The 17,334-nt window shown below is 37.7% G+C and overlaps 1 protein-coding gene across 4 annotated transcripts in view; it reads right to left on the minus strand.

Annotated features, from left to right (window-relative positions):
* Positions 1-17,334, minus strand: part of Mrtf (Myocardin-related transcription factor) — a 185,014-nt gene that overhangs the window by 51,041 nt on the left and 116,639 nt on the right. Inside the window, exons 1-2 of one of the 4 annotated variants that reach the window (XM_067105353.1) lie at positions 6,070-6,147; positions 5,308-5,496 (exon numbers count right to left, since the gene is read on the minus strand). The exons of 2 other annotated variants lie outside the window; for them this stretch is intronic. The gene's annotated coding sequence lies outside the window, so the exon portion shown is untranslated. Of the gene's footprint in view, positions 1-5,307; positions 5,497-6,062; positions 6,148-17,334 lie in introns of those variants that run through there. One more of the 4 variants, XM_067105352.1, reaches the window with a different exon arrangement.

A 17,334-nucleotide genomic window follows, 5' to 3' on the forward strand; every position in this document is an offset into this window, starting at 1 on the left:
TGATTTATTAATATGCCACTTTAGAGCAAAAAGAGTAAAAAATGAGATTCTTGACAGTGTGTTGCTAATAATGCCTGAACAGAAGTTGATAATCATGACCTTAAATTAGAGAGATTAAAACAAACCCTAATCTTCGTGCAAACTGTGGTACAGCTAAAGAAATGAAACACTAAGACAAATCCTGGAATAAAAACAATCGCATCTCAGCACGAGAACTTTGCCGTTGCACAAAAGTTAGTCAACTGTTATGCAACATTTTTAACTCATGTATTCCATTTGGGATAGTGCCAAAGTCTTTCGCAAAAAAAATTCCCTATTCCTCGACTAAAAAAGCCTAACACGGATTCACACTCGACAAAAGACTTAAAATCTATCAAGATATCAACCACATTCTCTAAGCTTCTAGAATTAATTACGTTTGACAGATGTAGTGGGAACAACTTTCAGTGCATTACTTTATATTTGTGACCGAGGAACAACAATGGGTGCCACCATTGCTCGTGATGTCATTGAACAGGTAGGGTTCCCCGGCATATGCGAGCTCATTTGATGCTGAGTGTGCCTTTGATGGCATTCCTTATACTGTTATACTGTACTTTCCAAAAACAGTATGACAGTAACTGGTGGATGTTGTGTTCAAAATATTATCAGTTCAAATTAAACGGGGGATGTATTAAGCGATAACATACCAACATGTAAAGGGACATGGCAAAAGTGCTTTTCTCTTCATTTTTATACTATAAATTTCATCACGAAACGACAGAGGATTTGTCCAGTGCACAGGTAGGCATTTCCATTACCAATGCCACCGCATATAATGTATTTTGTTTTACAGACGATAGTCTCTTTTGCAGTCCAAGGGCTAAAAGAATTTATCTAGTTAACGAGTATATCGAAAATCAATAGCCTACCATTCACTCTAGACAAAACTCTTCGTATCAAGTGGAAAAAAATTACCTTTGTCAACCGTAAATGGTATCCTGAAGACATCAGTTAACAAAAAACTAATTCACGAACATATTTAGGAGTCTGTCTCTCAAGCACTAATAAAGACCATGCCGGGCCAGCTTCAATGCCCTGCTCCTAGCCTTCTTTGATCTGAAGAGTGCTGGGGCGTCTCTAAAGGTAAGAAGATACGAGGTACAAAGGCAGTGACCTATCTATTCAACGCAGCCATCAAACTTGTCCTACTTTACGGACTCTGAATTGTGAATGAAAAATAATTTCAGGAAACTGAGAGTTTGCAGGGTAAAGTACGACAAGCTGTAGTAACCCACACAATGTTTTGTGTTCGTTGCAATAGGGATTTCCCATATGAGAAACAAGCTTAATATAAAACGAACTAATGTTATTCAAAGAGCGACTTGCCTCCAACTTTCGATCTCGTAACGTCTACACGTATCTAACAACCAATCACTTGAATAACAAACTACCAAGTCAATGAAACCTCATGTCTAGAGTCATAAATACGTGCACCAGAAACCAAATGCCAATCTTAAGCAGTTTATGTGATAAACAATATATGAAGCAGTACGCAGAACCACAGATTTTAGAGGATGATAGTATTTGTTGACTCAATAAGATACTGGGAACTTATCTAGATAATGAATCGAGAGCTATGATGAAAATACCAGTCACCGTTTTAAATATACCTGTAAATATGTTTTTAAGCTGCCTACATTAGCTATGTTATTTTCTTAGATATTTCATGCATAATATTTAATTTTTTTTTGTTGGGGATAGACATATTTTCTATGTATTTCATGTAGCCTATACTACATCTTGTAATTTTACCTCCACTGGGTGCCAAAGTAAATTATTAATAATATTATTATAATACAAAAATACCAGCCAGACAATGAACATGGATGTTAAATAATTTAAAACCTTATTTCCGGTACTCCCAGACACCATTGTGCTTCCCTACTATCACAGTTTTCTCCTTGGTAACACATGTAATTGTTTTACAGCAAATGGAACAAAACAGGATGCTATGAAACCACAAATAATAGGCCGGAAACAAAATGCTTTTACAAATGAGAGAGAGAGAGAGAGAGAGAGAGAGAGAGAGAGAGAGAGAGAGAGAGAGAGAGAGAGAGAGAGAGTGGAGGTAAATCTGTGAACCACATTTCAGTGTAATGAACCAAATCCTGCTTTTCTACTAACTGATACTGCATACAGTCAACATCACGCACCGACTTACAAAACTCATTTGTGAGTCGAATAAATGAACATTCCGAAACCTCATAGACAACCAATTACAAATCGTAAAATACTCAATAAGATTTTTCACTTAGAACATTTTGTTAACATAAGGGCCTATTCGATGGATCGATCTTGGGCTCATAGAATCTTTCAAAAATCTAATAGGAAGATGATGATGATAGCCAACATTCAAAAACCGAATAAGACACTTAAAAAAACAAAACAAAAAACTTTTTTTTTTTTTATGAACATATGTAGTACAATCGATAGTATTTTCTTAAGAACGGCCACCATATGCTCGGAACACTTTTGGAATATGCAAATGAAGGGGTTTTCATTTACGAAATCTTATTTAAAGTCTGTTAGGCAAAGTTGGCGCTGGCCTTTTCGCAACTTCGTTGTCTTTTTTTTTTTTTTTTTTTTTTTTTTTTTTTGAAAATACGAAAGAATGACTGGCGTAGTAACATGGTCTGGTAATATAAAAGCAACATTTCTTCCATCCACACAAAACCCGCGTGGGAGGTGTAGTGAACTGGCTTAAATACCTGTGCATAGATTAGTTATAATTCTTCATATTGGCAAACAATGTGAGACGGGCGACAATGCTTCAGTCTTTCTAAGCTCTTTACAGGTACAATTACATCTACTACACTTTGTTTGCTGTTTTTCTTCCGAATGAAAAAATACTGCTACTAGTTTACAGAGTTGTTTTGAACATAAAGCACAGTTATATACTGTTCTTCACATCCTATGAGTGCGACTGAAGCTAAGGATAATAATATAATGTAAATCTGTTATCCATTTGAATGAGTTCGGTTACTATTCCGTTATCAAGTTGTTTGCAAATAATGATGGCCTGCACAGTGTTACAATACTTGATAACAAAATCTATAATTCGGTCCGTTGTTTTCCATATGACTGAGAAGGTTACGAGTGCGTTATCGAAAGTTGTTACCAAATGTTGATCTCTAATTGTTTGCCGAGATGTGTGTGTAAGGCTAAAGAGTAATACAAAATCTTAGCCGAAAGGACAGAGAGGGGATGGGGTGGAAGTGGAGGAAGAGGGGAGGATAACTGAAACACAATACTGTGGAAATAATTCAATGCCAACTGTGACGCAACATCGGTGAAAGCAGACACGAACATAAGCCCTCCTGGACTCTCCCCACCAACCATTCCCTCTCCCCTCCCCCCAACCTCCGGCCCCTCTCATGAGCATGCATAATCATCTCCCCAGATCTCACTCCTCAAATACAAAAAGACTTACGGCTCATAACAAACAGACATCGACATTAATATGCAGCAGGAGGTATATGTTCCACTAACTCTCAATACTCGATGTAACTCGTATCAATATCGGCTTCCAGTTTACTGCAGTAACTTAAAATGTACTCTTACTGTAATGTATTGTATGCATTAATAAAGTAAAGATAGTTGGATTGATTAAAAAATTTAAGTAATTAGCCTTCACAGTACACGGGATTTTTTACTATTATTATCATACGAACAATGCTTCCTCCAGCAAATCTAAAAGGGACTTGTTAAAAGAAGAACCAAGCAGCGACTTTCCTTGCATAATAATTACAGGCGTCAACCAAACCATAATTATGCAGGGCAATTTGTGAGACAGCTATTCTACAATTAAAGAGGACCAATTAGGTCCCTCTGAGGGATCAGACCTCGCGTTGAAACAACATAGCTGGATGTTGATGTGGGATCAAATACCACCATCAGGGGACGGAATCTCCTTCTTCAGCTTCATTAGGAGAGAGACCCTTCTTCTTGCCTCTGCAGATTCGCCGAAAAGGACAACACTGTTGCTTTTTAACCTGTTCAGTCTTCAATGGTCATCTCTTAACGCTTACCAAATAACTTCAAGGTTCCCTTACCAAATATCTTGAAGTTTTCGAAAGTAATCGCTTACTGCTTACCAGATAAATTCATGTATCTTCTTGCTTACCAAATTCTTTCATTGCATACAAAATATCTTCAAGTTTAGCTTACCGAATCTTTCATTGCATACAAAATGTCTTCAAGTTTCTCAGAGTAACCTCTTACTGCCCACAAACTTTCTTTGAGTTTCCCAAAGGTAATAAATATCTCATTGCATACCCTTTAAAAATCTTTTAACCACAGCTGATAGACAGAATAATTTAAAACCAGTAAATACCTAGAGGCCTGGGCAACTCCCTTTTACAATCCGCTGTACACATACACGAACAAAGAGAGAGAGAGAGAGAGAGAGAGAGAGAGAGAGAGAGAGAGAGAGAGAGAGAGAGAGAGAGAGAGAGTTTCGATTAAGCTATACGCATTCAATACAAACTTAAAAACGAGCATGTTATGTTTAAAAGGCTAGCAAGAAAATACAAATACTTTGCAAATGAATGCACTAAATGTGACAGGTAAACATACCATTGCGCAATAATCCACAAACACTATGGGTAAAGGAGCTACTCGTGTCGCATTTATACGGATTCTTGGAGGAGTGTTTCAGACCTTGCTTTTTAAACCCTGAGCGATGCAAACGAAACTAAGAGGTAAACAGCTTACCACGCCCACTTATACACTGAGTGATAGCGGAACCTGAATGCGTTTTCAGCAAGACCGTTTTTAAGAAAATAACCTGTATTCCTTGCTCTAAATTTGGGATTACCAATTAGTCATGAATGAAAACTTCCTAAACACGAACTCCACACTGAATAAATCTTCAGTCAACGTGTCTCCTGCAGTAAATACAGAATTTTGAACTGTTTTCCAGCTATGAATGAAAATAATACATGAAAACCTTGAATTTTAAATCGTAGTTCAACAGCGGCTCCATCTTAATAATAATAATAATAATAATAATAATAATAATAATAATAATAATAATAATAATAATAACGTGAGCAATCCGTGGATTCTTTGTACTGGATTCGAAATTATGAATTCTCTTCCAGCAATAAATGGAAATATCCCACAGCATTCCTTTACATTAAATTCTCCAGCCATGAATGTTTCAAACATCCACATATCAAATTCTAAAAAAAAAAAATCTTTGTTCCACTGTGATCTCTTTTTCCAAAAATCAACAAGAGAAAAACAAAGCCTCGACCAACTTACGCAAGGAACGTTGAAGGAGATTCCAGATGTGCAGACAAACATCAAAAACACGAGGGTGTTGATCTTTGCAAGGGGCATTGTTGTCGACAAACACAAAAACCAAACAGTTCCGTCACAGTCAAAATTTCTGCAAGTTTCTCTCAGGTATTACAGCGCACTAACATTTTGATAACTGACCGGAATCTCATGCTGTAACGACATTCAAAATAATAACAATAATAATAAAAATAACATACCATTCACATTATTCAGGATAGACACAGAACTATGAAGCTATCTTGTTTCCATTTCAGCATGGTTTTTTTTTTTTTTATTTCTCCACAAAAACACAACATATTCAATCCTCAATCTACAGCATATAAAATAATGTCACAGAAACTGAAGACTGCAATAACCAACAAAATAAAACTGCGCTTCTACAAGTTTTGTTAACAACCTCCCCACTTTCACTCTCAGTAAGAAAAACATGACGACATATTCACTAAGTTAAATTATCATAATTTTCAACATGTAAATATTAGAAGATGTGCACCGCATAGCAACACATTCATAGGTTCCGCTTTGACATTTGGATAATCCACACTAATTGCGTATTTATGCAAGATTTCTGCATCTGATAAAAACAACACATGCAAGTGAAACAAACTCGGAATAAAAAAAAAAGGTGGGGTGAAGGAATGAACAAATCAGCACATGAAACACATGGTAAAACAGGTGTCACAGGTGTGTGTGTGTGTTCATGACAAGTGTCCTACAACTAACTCCGCAGGTGTTCGATGGAAGCCGAGAGCGGAGCCAAACTGAACTCCGTTGTACGAAGTCCGTGTTCCTTCTCCCCACACACATGCACACACATACACTCACTGCCTCCTCCTCCTCCTCCTTCACCGCCGCCTCCCCCTCTACTACTTACCGCTGCCACCCAACCACACTCAACCATTTCTACCAGTCGCAACCCCTTTTACAACACCCAGTCAAACCGAGATAGTTTATCGATACCCGTCAATGGAGGCCGCATATCGCTCTGTATCAGCCTCGTCCATCAGAAGAGAAGTTAGCAAAAGATTCGAGTTATTACAGAGGAAGAAGGAAAGGGGAAAACATACAGGTGTGGACGCGGTCATGAGTCAGTTGCCTCCCCCTCCACCCTCCCACCCTAAATCCAGCCCCATCGCGATTCCCTCCCCTCCTTTCAATCCTGCTCGGCTTGAGAGTTGCTCTACGATGGAGAAGTAAGAGGGTTACTACCTGCCAACCCATCCACCATTATTACTCTATGACCAATGACTCCCCCCTCCCCCGCCTTTCTTAATACACTTTTTTCACCCATCCGCCCACACATTCACATACACCCACACATGGTAACTGGCGGTCACTTACTTACCCGGGTAGGGGTTTTAAAAAAAGGAAAAACACCTCTACAGACTCAATATTTTATATGACTACTACGGCAGATTATGTAGAATTATCAATGAACTGCCTGCGTCGTGATGACTTGACAAGAAAATAAAAATAAGTGTACAGAAGCACAGTGAATTCAGACTGTCGAAGTATACAACACACCTCGTTAGTCAAACAGAAGATAAATGCTACCAGGATAACAATGACAGGAAATAAGAAGCAAAAGATAAAAGCATAGATGTGGTGGAATAACGGGAATGGGGTCATATGAGGAAGAAAATCATCAATAACAATTATGAGGGATGAGGCCGAGACATAAGGAGATGATATAAGGAAAATGAAACCGTAAAACCGGCGTCTATTGACCTCTACGTTGCTTACAAACATTCACCCAACTCTAAGGTTGGGAATAGAAAGTGTGTGAGCGCTTGTTTTTACTGTACAGGCGAGCACGCGCGTAACTGATTTTCCAGAGCTGTACAGTATTTTAATGCATCGAATAAAACCAAGTCATTCAGCTTAAGGTAAAAACTGGGTTCAAAGATCCTGGCACATTTAAAGGTTTTGGCTCCAAGGCCACAACTATGTACGTTCATGAAACAGAAGTCAAAATGAATCCAGACTGTAACTTGGCGCAAAGCACACAGAGGAGCAAACTAAAAGCAAGTCTGATTCGTGATATAAAAATTACCAGGCGACATCCCCTTCTCCCTCCCAACAAGAAAACGCACTGGCTAAAGATATGCTCACAAATAAAAGTAAATTACCTTACGAAATTTCCTCCTTCCATGATCTTTTGCTATCGCCTCTTACCTGCAGAGAGAGAGAGAGAGAGAGAGAGAGAGAGAGAGAGAGAGAGAGAGAGAGAGAGAGAGAGAGAGAGAGAGAGAGAGAGAGAGTCGACACTGAAACATTTTACAGCCGTTACTGACAGACAGCAAAACATAAAGATAGCATACCCACGCAAAATACACAGAAAACATGGCCCAGGGATCGTTACCTTTTCACCGGTCGTTTAAAAGCATACAACAAAACTTTTAACGGTCTATCAGATGTTTAGATATAATATCAAATACCGAACTCAGGAAACCAATTACATAATTGTTATTGAAAAGGATACGACTAAAATATGGCAGCTAAGAAACACTTTCAACTGCCAAAATATGACCTTGACCATGAACCTTAAGGTGCCAAACTTGGTAAATGATTTTAAGCGAAGCACCATTACAAGTTATCCATACAGAAATTATTCCAAAAACATGTGGCCGACTGTCCAGTGATTTCTAATGAATAATACGTGATCTTGACTTCTAAAATTAACAGTTAAAGACAGTAAATATAATCATTATGGTATCGCTGGCACTGAAGCATTTAAACTACCGAATAAATTAGCCTTACTTTGATATCCAAAAATCACAGTGTCAACCTGACTATTATATTTCGGAACTGACGCTCTAATTTATTATGTAAGTAAACTATAAGCACTTAAGACTGTTACAAGACATTTAAAATGCCCAAAATATATGACCTTGACCTTTGATCTGTGAATAAAACCTTGTTAAACATAACTATTAAGGAATCATATTTACAATCTGTCAATATGAAGAAACAACAACAAACATGATTATGGATAATTATTAAGGAATCACAGTTACAATCTGAAAGTATGAAGAAACAACAACAAATATATATCTGGCTAATTATTAAGGAATCATATTTACAATTTGTCAGTATGAAGAAATAACAACAATTATGTATCTGGCTATAAAACACTTACAGTAAATCTCGAAATCTGTGAACTTTGCCCTTTAAAGGTCAAACATGATGAACTTAGGTAAAATAATGTTGTAGATAACTTTTACTAAAACTAGACCTTATATTTGCATAAAGCTTTCCAGTGAGCACATAAGGCAGTGTCTCGCCCACCCCACCTTGCACGGATGGAGTAGGGACCCCAAAGCCAAGTATTGTGAGATATGACGGTACAATCACGATCTCTTTGCAGTGGACACAATTCTCGGCAAAACATTAAATGAATCAGGAAGTTTTCCTAACTTTGGAAGCAAAAACGGAAAAACAAATATGCCTCGGAAAAATTTGGAAAATCGCAGTTGGGGTTATTTTGAGTTTGACAGTCCGCTGCTTCCCATACCGATATTCACATCTTCAACAGTAAAGGTGACAATATCCTGCTGACTTGAAATGCACTTTTTTGTCATTTCATTATGGATTGTCTTACTTTACATTTTATTGAAAAAAAAAAAAAAACTAAATGAACATCTTCCCAAAATGGAACACAGAAGTATGTGAAGGAATTATGGAAAAATGATGAATTACATTTGGGAACGATGGACGAAATCGCTTTAATATTGTTTAGAAATTTCAATGACATTCAAAATCCATATGACGACCGACAACATATACATATTTTGTCTCACACATTTGATCGAAACCACCTTTCTCTCCGCATTAATTATCCAGCCTACTTGTATGTCAAATGAAGTTAAATTCGAAAAGCTTAAATAATATATTTACTGTTATTTTATACTACTGGTACTCTCTCTCTCTCTCTCTCTCTCTCTCTCTCTCTCTCTCTCTCTCTCTCTCAGATACATTTATAAGATGAACTGCATTGAAATATAAATATTTTAATTAAAAAGACGAAAGTACAGGTAGATCCACCTTTATTTAAAAAAAAAAAGACGTCTTGTCTAGCAAAATATTCAATAGCTTAATCATACAATCGTACGCCCAACCGTTCGTATTTCGTGACACAGCTTGAAATTTCATCCCAAACTCAACAAGTGTTTGAAAATGGATTCTGCTCTGCAGCTTCTTCCTGAATTACTCATTTACGCAAGGCTAATTGGATTTTATACTGCGAAATAAGCACGAGTCATGTCAGCTAGTCAAAAAGAACAAAACAGCAATGATTACAGTTACTTGGGAAACAGATGAATCTGTTGTTGTTGAATTCCACCGGCCTGAATATAGGTTTACGTGACGTTTGCGTCGTCGCTTGGCAGTTTCCTATCTCATTTCAGAAAAAAGAAACAATTCCTTTTCTTTTTTTGTATCTGCGACCCAACTTAGCATAATTTTTTATGATTAATTACATAAACGGGTTTTACCTCCTTCCGGTACGCTTAACTGTTACTAGGATTCCACCTGCAGCATGAAAGGAAATACCATTAGTGTGTGTATGCGTATTACCCCCTGCCATCTCCCCCACCTCCCGCTCTCTCTCTCTCTCTCTCTGAAGCGAGTAAGATAAAACCAGATAGGGACAAAATTCCAGATAAAAACAAGCCCCCAAGAAATTGTGTAGCTTCAACTTAATTTAATTCAATTCAATTCAATTCTCCAAAAGTGAAACCGAGAACAATATAAAAAAGAAGACTTTCCCTTCTGAATAAATAAACACAAACTACAACAAAACAAACCGAAGACTGTATTCAATGATGTCACTATGAGAAAATAAACCAAAACTGCAAACTGCGCGAGTAGCTGATCCATTTGGCCATCAAAAGAAATACACTGCACACGTGAGACAGCAAATATTCCCGTGACATGACTAACATGCGCACGTGCATGCATGAAAACAAGCACGCTAGCACACAAATATATATACATATATATATATATATATATATATATATATATATATATATATATATATATATATATATATATATATGAGATTAGAATAAATAATATATAATAATCGCTGTCACATCCATCCTTAAATGCACGAACAAGCAAGAATTTAGAAAACCTCCACACCAATAGCCATTTTACATACTTGCACAGAAGGTTAAGAATACAATCTTACACGAATTCTCTTGCTTCCAGAACATCTACGCAGCACTTTCTACGATTTCCTTTCCTCTTTTGAAGATCAACTTTTTGACTTCTTAGACACCGTTGGAAGGAAGGAGATCGGCTTGTAAATGTTACAACCCACACTTATACAAACCTTTATGTCGTCCACCGAATTATGTAACTTCTGATCGTCTCGAAAAGCTATATTTACACAATTAAACGATAAATTGCGACTTGTTTAGAAGAAAGAACACTAGGGAAAACAAGCACAAACACAAACTAGGATCTACTCTAGCTGTCAAGAATAACTTGGTCTGTTAACTAGGTCTCTGTTCAATCACATTCTTCCAAAGGAAAAGAAAGAACAGCCACTGAAAAATGCAACACAATCATCGCCATCAACATCGTGACGCCAATAGATAAACAAACAAAAAATGGAATTTTACGAGGAATAACAAAAAAAAAAAGCTATGACAAAAGTTATCTGATTATGCAGACAAAAAAGCTGGAAATTCCACCTCGCAGATGCATCATGTGCCCATGTAACCTCAAACGAAACACAAAGAAACGTCTATAAAAAAATCAAGACAAATTTGTTATAATTCTTAAAATAGTTTTTTTTATTTCTTTAAGCTTCTTTTACTCATGAAATCATGCCACAAAATATAATCCAGCAGGAAACTATTTCCTCTAATACAATTTTATGTTCGTATTTATGTCATAAAACGTTATGCATTCGATGGTGAAAGTCTGACAAACGTGAGCAACTTGTCCACAAACACATAAATCATGAAAATATGTCTGTCAGTCGTAACATGTCGTACTTGTTTTTGAAGTTTTAGAGCTTAACGAAAAAATGTATATATATTCTATTACATATGAAAAAATAATTCTCCTTTTCGAAAATGCTCAGAAGAAAAATGCTCTTTGGCAAGTTTTTTTTTTTTTTATGAAAAAATGCTTCTCTTTTTCGAAAATGGTCAGAAGAAAAATGCTCTTTGGCAAGATTTTTTTTTCTAAGAAATGGAACTGTTAAAACCGTAATTACTTTAATGCACATTACTGCACATATGTCTCTCCTTAAGACACAGCACGAAAGGACACAAAGATTTCAACGGCACTAAAAAATTGCAAATTCCTGTGGTGGAAGTTATTCACTTGTCTCTTCTTACCCAACAACACAGGGACTGCCCTTGAAGGCTCTCACATATTCCTTAGTACTCGTACACTATACCTACACTTCAAAAATGAAAAAAAAAATAACTGACACTGACAGAGAAAGAGAGAGAGAGAGAGAGAGAGAGAGAGAGAGAGAGAGAGAGAGAGAGAGAGGTGAAATGCATGTCTATATAAACACGGTGGACAAAAAATGAACCCGAATGCACAACTGCAATTACGCAAGAGGCTGCTCCAGGATCTACTGTAGCACGGGGCCCCATTAAAGGCTGAAACTTCAGACATGAAGTCCCATGAGGCATCATCTTTCCAAGGAAAATGAGGCACGCCACTCATTATATGAGAGAGAGCGAGAGCGAGAGAAAGCTCACAAAATATCCAGTGTCAGTAACCTTAACACGAGTAACATTTTCTAGGACAGCACTAATGATTTCGGTGAGCGATGTCCTAAGAGTCAACGGAATCAGGCTGGACTTTAGTGTTATGAAGATTTACTTCATAACTCAAACACCATTAAATACTGACGATCAGATATCACCTACCTAAAATTATTACACAAACATGCATTATTCGTGCAATAAACCACAGCAGCTTGTAAATATGACTCCGTCATGTATATCAATGGTGCAATCCCATGTTTTCGTGTCATTATTCAGGGTAGAAGCAACATCCAAACTGCAGGCAACAAAAATGCGCGAATGTAAACAGTGAACGATGGAGCAGAGATAAGGTGACCACATGGTTTCGCAAGGGAGACCCATCCGGTCGACGACCCCTCAAAGAATGTCAAAAGAGCCCAGTCAGTCCAAGCAATGACATGGGCACAGCAGCAAGGAAACAAAAACATCAACAAGAGCAACTCATTTGGGAGTCACATAAATAAGCAGAAAAAATACAAGGAAAACATTATGGTAATTAATCGCATTCAGCAAAAAAAAAAAAAAAATACGCCAAAATCAAGAGAAGTAAAAATTACTGACTCTAAATCGAAATGAAAATCAGGTGAAACTTCTACATAAAATTAAAAATAAATTGATGAATATCAAGAAAATCAAACGCATTTGGCAAAAAAATTTTAAATGTAAAAATAAACTTGCGAAAACTATAATTACCCGGTCCTTACCCGAACAAATAAAAAATGAAAAGAATAAATAAATAGTCTGCATAACACTATATTAAGCAAACACATTTCGCAGAGGTACATTGGCAAATTAGAATTACTCATACCATTTTGCATCTTTGAAACTGTCCAATCATGGAAAAAAACCACAAGCACTAGAAATGACGTCTTACGATTAGATATAATTAAGTGTTTGCGTTCAGCATGAAATCAAGACTTTTGGGGAAAACCCCTTTGTACATCGATTGACTTCGTTTTATTTCTGATTCTCCCTCGTGACACTACTACGCCTCTTTCTCCCGAGGGCCTCTCTCTCTCTCTCTCTCTCTCTCTCTCTCTCTCTCTCTCTCTCTCTTCCTCTAATAAGAGGTTCTCGAATCCCTGTTTACGCAACTTGAGCTGAAGCGCATAAGCACAGCTGGTCAGCGGAGCAAATATCTACGCAACGTGGAAAAACGACCAATCAGAAAATTGGAAAGACTGAAAATATCAAAAAGTCTGCGTAGCAATCAAAAGTGCGATTATACCTATTAGAGAGAGAGAGAGAGAGAGAGAGAGAGAGAGAGAGAGAGAGAGAGAGAGAGAGTAAATGTCTTCCTTTTCGCCCTTCTATCAAAATGTGTGATCTTTGTTTAATATGGCAAATTGAAAGACGCAGTCCGATCAATCATCCAGGAAGAGAAAACGATAGTGGTGAGGAGGGGGAGGGAGACTAAACAAGTGCGTTCTAAAGACGTGAGAGAAAAGTTTGCGGAGGCCTAACCAGGTTGGATGATAGATGGGGACACAGGAGACACACGAGATAGAGATGCTTGGGGGAAGAAGACCGGAGGGGTAGGGCGAGCTACAAAAGTGAATCCTGGCGTCAGTCTGTCCCGGACTGATATCCTAACCAAGGACCTTGATCCTAAACAGGCAGAAGGAAGTATAGGTATTCCAACGTGAAATCAAATTAAGATAAATGAAAACCTTCGTGTACAGGAGAATCATGGTGAGGATATCTGCAGTGGTTTATCAATTACAGTGTTAAATACGATAAGAAAACAAAACCGAAGCCTAAAGTGAACCATATGGGGACAGTGGGTGGATGGGTGATGTGGAGTGGCTTGTATGCTACGTCTCAAAACAGGCAAAATGATGATGATGATAAAGGGGGTGAAGCAGGCAGGTGAATAAGTAAGCGGGGGTGGTGGCGACCCACTCCCCTGAGAGGGGGACAAGGGGGATAGGAAAGGATGAACTTTATATAGAGGAATCCTGACAGGGGAAGGGGCAGGGGCAGGGAAGGGAAGGGCAGAGGAGGTAACGAGATAGGCAAACTTGGTTGGGATGAGTCACACCTGACCAGATGCAACATCCAAACAACTCTATCCCACCCCCTATGTTACCATCTTATTTGTATCAACTAACAATATACTACAACTACGAGTAGTAGTAGTAGTAGTAGTAGTAGTAGTAGTAGTGACTATATATGTTCGTATTCAAGGCTTTATTAGTATGGATTTATACGCGTACGCATATTTTATATATATATATATATATATATATATATATATATATATATATATATATATATATATATATATATATATATATATATATATATATATATATATATATATATATATATATACATACTAAAAAGAATCTTCGCACGGAAATGTGCATTTCATCAAATTCAAAACAGAGGCAATCATCATTTTCTCTCTCTCATGAGAAGGCCTCTAAGAGGTAATTCCCTACTCCTGAGGGGAAAGAACTTTTCTTCCTTTTGCAATGCTAAGTTAATAGGGTGCACTTCAAGATTTTTTAAAAATCGTTGTTTTCATATTTAGGATAATAAAATGCTTTACCCAATACATTCACAGAGACAGATAACCTAATGATTACCAGAAGATTGGCCCCATCTTTCCCAGCGTGGACTTACATATAACTTGGCGCAGTCACTGAAAGCAATGTTATTTGGTCAGACTATTGAATTAAACACAATGTGTCAGAGAGAGAGAGAGAGAGAGAGAGAGAGAGAGAGAGAGAGAGAGAGAGAGAGAGAGAGAGAGAGAGAGAACCTGCCCTAGGAAACGAAGATAATCTATCAGACTCACAGTCACTAACAACCTTATTATTATTATTATTATTATTATTATTATTATTATTATTATTATTATTATTATTATTATTCTGACGGAGTGTAACGAGACCACTTTGTTAAACTCCCATAGAATTCGCCAGTAGGATTAGAGGTGAAAATGAAGCAAGGTGAACTTAATGACTAGGCAGTTAGGTAACAAGAAGCCAACTGAAAAATATGTAAAGGGCAGAAAGCATTGAAACTGTGGCTGAAAGGACGTTGCAAAAACAGAGAAAAAGATATTAAACCAGACTACAATTTTCATAAATATGTTCATCGACATGAGAAACTCACATGACAACGGCTGCCAAAAAGATTCGGCGACTGGGGGGACGGGGACGGGGGTTTACCTACTTGAAGAGAGAGAGAGAGAGAGAGAGAGAGAGAGAGAGAGAGAGAGAGAGAGAGAGAGAGAGAGAGAGAATCAACGATAAATTAACCCAACAGCAAGTCAGTTTCAGCTAACCGAAACGGTACCACCCGTGACTTTAACGTATTCCCTTTCTGAACTACTATATGGATCTTAAGTCTTACTGTTGTAAGATATAAAAGAAACTGATGACAACTCACAGCAGTCAGCCAACGACCGGGTACATAATTCAACGATCAAGTCAATGAAAGCTCTGGGGAGCGCGTCTACCTCGTTCCCTCCTCGCCCCGAGATAGAAGAGAGGTCAACTTGGATGTGCGACGTGCGTGCTGCAACTCGCGCTAAAAGGAGAGAGAATATCTTGTCGATTCTTAATCTTCATGAAACTACTCGTCTCCGGGCCTTAAAAGAATAAGCCAATATCTCCGGAAAGCCAAAAGGGGCAAGTAAACGAAAACAGTTAACCTGCAAAATGAACGAATCCTCGGGACGGAGTCCACGAAGCCTCTCGGTTAACACAAACCTGACGTCACCTGTTCCAAATCAACACACGGTGCGTGCACTTAATAATGGCGATTTACCTGTTCCCAGTCAACATAAGACCAGTCTACTTAATGTCTTTTTTTTTTTTATTATTACAGCCAAGTTTCATAAAAGCTTTCCATATTCCTTTTGGGATTCGACTAATGTGGTTCAGCTAAGATGGCCGTGCGACAATATACACTATATGGGATGATGGATGGCATTTATTCACACTCATATCACGAAGGCAAAACTGTAGCAGGCATCGTAGTTTAATCACTGGATCTCAAGTCGCTAAAGTATGCGCTATTGTGTGTGTGTGTGTGTGTGTGTGTGTGTGTGTGTGTGTGTGTGTGTGTGTGTGTGTGTGTGTGTGTGTCTGAAATAATAAACACAAATGAATTAATTACTTTTCAGTATTCGTCACATGATTATGCAAATTTTTACCGGTTGCCATAGATACAGCTGACCCAATACAAATTCCCGATAAAGCATCTGGAATTAGGTTTCAAAATGTATAAAAACTCAAAAAACTGTTATTCAAAACATGCATACACTATACCACATTCAACATATTGCTAAAAGATAAAAGCACAGGAAATGACCACATGGGTTGCACGCAGGAGGATGGATTACAATATGAGGAACTAAGAAAAATGTTAACTGTTCAAAAATGGCAATCCAAAAAGACAACCAGCTAATCATTCACCAATTTTATCGCAGGAAACACATGTCCCTTACTACAGGTTCCCCAAGTATGTAATCTGAAAATCAATTGTATTCGTTCCAATTATCAGAAATTAACAAAATACGGTATATTACAATGTGCCGCATTTTGTAAACAAATCAAGATTGAACGTACAACTCTGCAAGATGGTTCTTTAGTTACAAAATAACAGAAAAAAAGTGACAGGAAAGTGGATGGAGGATACGACGTGAATGGTGCAGCGTGTGCAAGGGGTTTTACAAGTTTTGCTCATAAAAGACGATGGGAGAGACTACTGCATGTTTCACTACGGCTCCCCTAACTACTTAGCCCCAGTTGAAAGTGATGCCGTTTGGGCACCACACGTGATGCAGTGTATGCATTGCTAAAATGATTTGTCAGATTCCCATTGGCCCCTAGGTGCAGCCATTTTAGCCTTTACTTTGCCTCCTTCCAGCTTCCTTTCTTCCGTCTTGCAGTTCAACCTCTCTAACTATCACTTCTTATGCAAATGTGTGGTACTCTCCTATTTCCACTTATAGATCCTTATACTGCAGATCCTTGCAATTCACCTAATTTATTCCGTGGATCTCTTTACCTTGTTGTCTAACCACTCCAACTCCATCTTTTCAGTGTTTCAAAGCCTGAATGGCCGAAGGCGTCTCACTGCTTGACTTGAAAACACAAAATAAATCAACCAACTACTTAGAGATGGACTGCATGTATGTATGTATGTGTTCATAAATATGAATGTATGTATTTTTATGTGTATGTATGAATGT

The sequence above is a fragment of the Macrobrachium rosenbergii genome, chromosome 6 (assembly GCF_040412425.1).
Source record: "Macrobrachium rosenbergii isolate ZJJX-2024 chromosome 6, ASM4041242v1, whole genome shotgun sequence".
NCBI lineage: Eukaryota > Metazoa > Arthropoda > Malacostraca > Decapoda > Palaemonidae > Macrobrachium > Macrobrachium rosenbergii.